The 4312-nt window shown below is 33.4% G+C and overlaps 1 non-coding gene across 1 annotated transcript; it reads left to right on the top strand.

Annotated features, from left to right (window-relative positions):
* LOC112004932 (uncharacterized) lies at positions 1-3925 on the top strand. The gene is made up of 5 exons (XR_010630435.1): positions 1-244; positions 536-596; positions 2249-2326; positions 2476-2595; positions 3447-3925. It is a non-coding gene; the product is annotated as an uncharacterized LOC112004932 (transcript).
* The last annotated feature ends 387 nt before the right edge of the window (positions 3926-4312 follow it).

The raw sequence follows: 4312 nt of genomic DNA, 5'->3' as shown, positions 1-4312 counted from the left end.
TTTCCCTTTTTGTGTGGGGGGGGGGGATAGAATGCCAGAGAGTAAGTAAGCGACTGGTCTTTCATGGGAACCAAAAATTTTCACCAGGAACCCATAATGGGTGTGAGAGCGAATCTCAGAATCAGAGTGAAACCAGTGCACTTCGGAGACCCAATTCAGAGCTTGTTGATAGGCTTTTTTCCTCTCCAGAAAGTTTAAACAAATTTAAGAGAAAGCATCTCAAAAATACTGCTGGAAAAGCTTGGTATGTCTGTGTTTCAATCAGAGTTTCTATTTTAACTTTTCATTATATTTTCTTCTGTCTGGTTGGTTGGCTGAGAAAGAGAGAGAGAGAGAGGAAAGCTTTGAATTTCTTAAACTTTGATGCTTTTGGTTTCAAGTTAACCACTAACTCTTCTCATTTCTTTTGGCATATGGGTGGAGGAATTTAGTTTTTATTTGGGGTATCAACTTACAAGATTTGTTCATTTAGAAGTGTTGTTAAATTTGCTAACAATGATTACATTTTTTTTTTTGGTTGGTAAAATGTACATAGGTTTGACTTGCCTCCACAAACCATCACCCCTGAGATTGAGAAAGATTTGTGTTTACTGAAGGTGTGCTGAACTCTATTTTTTGTCTATGTAATTTGTTTCTGCAGCACTACTTTTCAATTTTGCTCAAATTATTCTCTCGGTAACATTTAATTGTTTAATTTTTTTTTATAGATAAAATAAAAAATAAAAAATTGTTTTAATTGTTTTGAATTTGCTTAGTGTTTTAACTTTCAACCTTATGTGCTTTAGGTAATGTTCCGTTATGTAACCTGGGTCACAGTCATGCAGCTATGGAACTAGGGAAATTATTGAAATGCCTGTGTCTTTGTAAATTAATGTTATAGCTTTAAGTGTAATTAGATCTTATTCTTCTACTCAAGAGATTGTTCGGCTTTAGATAATTCACAAATTGGAAAGATAGAAATGACGTGGAAGGTAGGGTACTTCCTATTAATGCATTTAATATGTTCTATAATTATGTGTAGACATTAGCCTTCGGCTGGGTCCATGTTTAGCATTCGAAAATTCATTCCTGTGTATGGAATGTAAAAGTTTTACTTACCAAAAAATAGTTTCTGCAAAGTTTGACTCTAGATGGGTAAAATAACAACTTGAAACTGAAAGCTGGTTAATTTTCCACAAGTTGAACTAGAATTGATAATAGTTATACACTTAAACAACAGTATGGCACTAGTAGTTGTTTTCTACCAATGATGCTGGCAGGGTTGCTGATCTTTTTCATGCCTCCTGTAACTTGTATGCAACATCCTTGGTGAGAGGGATTTACCCTGCACTATACAAAGATGATATTCTAGGGATATCAATGATATCTTTTAGTCATATATTGCCAGTTAGTTTTCTTGTAAAATGGCATTGGCATAGTAAAGTATAAAACTTGGTCTGGTCTTGAAGTTATTAAGATGGTAGTGTCCTGGAATCTTTGATTTGTTGCACTATTTGGGATGTTTATAGTTTCAATTTCAAAAAGTTGATTTTGCAACTTAGTTTCACTCAAAATTTTGTTATTTACCTGAATGCACATGATTCTATTTGTTTACATGAAATTCACATTAAGAACCCATCAAAACACATCGTAATTTAAGATGTGCTTTAAAATTATCATGTGCTCTTACTTTGACCAAAGTGAGCATTCTATTATCATAACATATTCCAGATATAGGACTAGACCTAATTAATCTCAGTATTTCTCTTGAGTTGAACAAGTCTTACTTAAACAATCTCTCATTTATTTTTGAATTATGCTGGAACTCATTTAGATTTTAAGTCATTTTTTTTTCTTTCCTATAAAAGAAAAAAGAAAAAGGAATTTAAGTCATTATATATATATATATATATAATGAGAAGTTATTCAATACTCCTTGAACAATACTCTCTCCTCTCACATGAATGATGGGACCTGAATTTAATTAGTGGGACCTATTATGATGTGTCAGGAAAATAAATTGCTCCCTGTGTACTAAATAATTACAATTAAATAATCATAAATAAGAACTTAATGTGAAGCTTCCTTCTTTATGTGGGGATAAGTTATTGTGAAGCTTGCAATAAACTGGTTATGGATTTATCAAGATAATAGGACACTTGCTTTTTATTTGACTTTGATAGTTTATTTTCTTGATAGAATTTTAGATTCTATAACTTAGGCAGGTTATTATTGATTTCTGAATTCTTTCCTGCGTTCACAATTTCAGTTGAGAAGTGCCATTGATCTGAAAAGGCACTACAAGAAGGGTGATTCAAAATCCAAAACATTGCTCAAGTATTTCCTGGCAAGTCTATTTGTAATTTCTAGACTAATAGTATAGTATGTGATATCTTGGAGCTCTAACTAGGACTGTGTATATTCTCCTTTGGGTGGTATACATTTTGTCATTTAGGCTTGGCTAATTCATACCCCATTTTGTCTTTTGACAATTAGATTGGGGATGATGATAGTGTCAACATCATACTTCTTCACAGTTAGACTAACGAGGAAAGAGAGAAAGGAGGGAACAAGTGCAGCTGAGTTGTTATCTGATCGTACCCTTGCTGACTACAGGTGAGATATGCAACACTATCTTGTGTTTGGGTCATAAACCATATGACCATATCACGACATGATGTGTGAATTTAAGGGGTAAAAAGAATGTGGTGTTGTCATTCGTAAAAATGTGTTTGTTTGCCTCTATAGAATGGTTGTTTAAGATGAAATCAGCTAAGGGTGTGATACCCCAATTTGATTGATTGTGTGATGTGTGTGGGTGTGTGATGAGTTCCACATCGGGTATTTACTGGGTAGATCTGGGCTTTATTAACAACTACAAGGAGCCTCAATTGTGACTAGTCCTTTTAAGGTATAGCGCAGATGTGGCTAGCGTTTTTCCTTGGGTCGTTACAAAGGGAGTAATCTAAAATGTTAAAATAGCATGCTTATCTCAGTTGTCATCTTCAAATGGACTCACAAAAACTTCAGACAGACAATTTGTGAAGAAGACAGCTATGATTTGAAGCATGGTCATCATATATAACAGTGTAAAAACGTGAGAGAGAATATAGTATTTATGCTTTGTATTTCTAGAAATTATTTCCAGCAGAAACTTCCATCTTGACTCACCCCCTTATAAGCAAAAGCTAATTTTGAGTCCTCTATTGTGCACCTTATACGTTTCCATTGCTACATTTGACCAAATCGGAATAATTTTGAATATATTTTAGGAAGTTGTTACTTTGTCCTTGGTTATGTGAAGAGCACAATCAATTATTTCTACGATAATCTGTGTTTGTATTTGATTTACTTCTATTGGGATAGCCAGAATTTCTCTATGAAATGAAGCTTTAATTTCAATTTGTAATGTATCTTTGCCTTGTTTTCCTTTCTTAATCTTCCTCTATTTTAATCTCTATGTACAGTAAGAAGAAGAAAAAAAAGTTCAATCCCAATGTGTCCCATATGGGTTCATTTCATCTACAAATGCGAAGGAATTGAAGAAAAACAGGGATTGCAGTGGCAGAGGAATGCTTCTTAGAGTATTGAAACAGCTACATACAGTTGGGTTTTAGCTGATGCTTTTGCGTCTTCTGCTTCTCGTTCTTCAACTTATTCTTCTTCATCCGTGAACTTGCCCGAAACATTCTCTCAGTTTTGTCCATTTGGAGGCAGGAATTGAGAGGGAACAAGAAAGACCGTGAACAGAGAAGTAGAAAATGGGAAACTAAACGAACTACATTAACCGGGCCAAACCCAGTGGGTTGAACGAGTCAGACTTTTTATTTTATTTTATTTTATTTACCTTAAAATTAGTTAACCACATCAAATTAACTATTTTCCATATGTAATTGCAACCTAGAGTTTTTATATTTATTTTTAAATGGAATAGAATTTGAACTTATATCGTTGACTCTATTGTAATTGTTCTCATCATCATGCTAAGACATCAATCTATTTTTTGTGTAAATAGATTCGAATTCCACATCTATAATTTTACAATAAAAGATTTTCCAGTTGAGTTAACTATAACAACAACAACAACAACAAAACTTAAATGGTCTATTATTTTATTTTTTTATTTTTTTACTTGGGGGATTAATAATACTTAAACATTAAGGAAACCAAAAGCAGAAGTATGAAGACAGGAAATGGAACCCACCAAGGCCACCACTGATATGGTAGTTTTAGGATTTATTACATCCATCAACACCATCATTACTGCTAAGATTAGTGATACTCTCCTCTCTTCTAAGAAAGTATAGGGCCTGACAACTTTTTGGAGATTTAA

This window comes from Quercus suber, unplaced genomic scaffold, assembly GCF_002906115.3.
Source record: "Quercus suber isolate HL8 unplaced genomic scaffold, Cork oak 2.0 scaffold_155, whole genome shotgun sequence".
In the NCBI taxonomy this organism is placed as follows: Eukaryota; Viridiplantae; Streptophyta; class Magnoliopsida; order Fagales; family Fagaceae; genus Quercus; species Quercus suber.
Note: the sequence above shows the minus strand (reverse complement) of the source record. Positions and strands in the feature narration are given on the sequence as shown.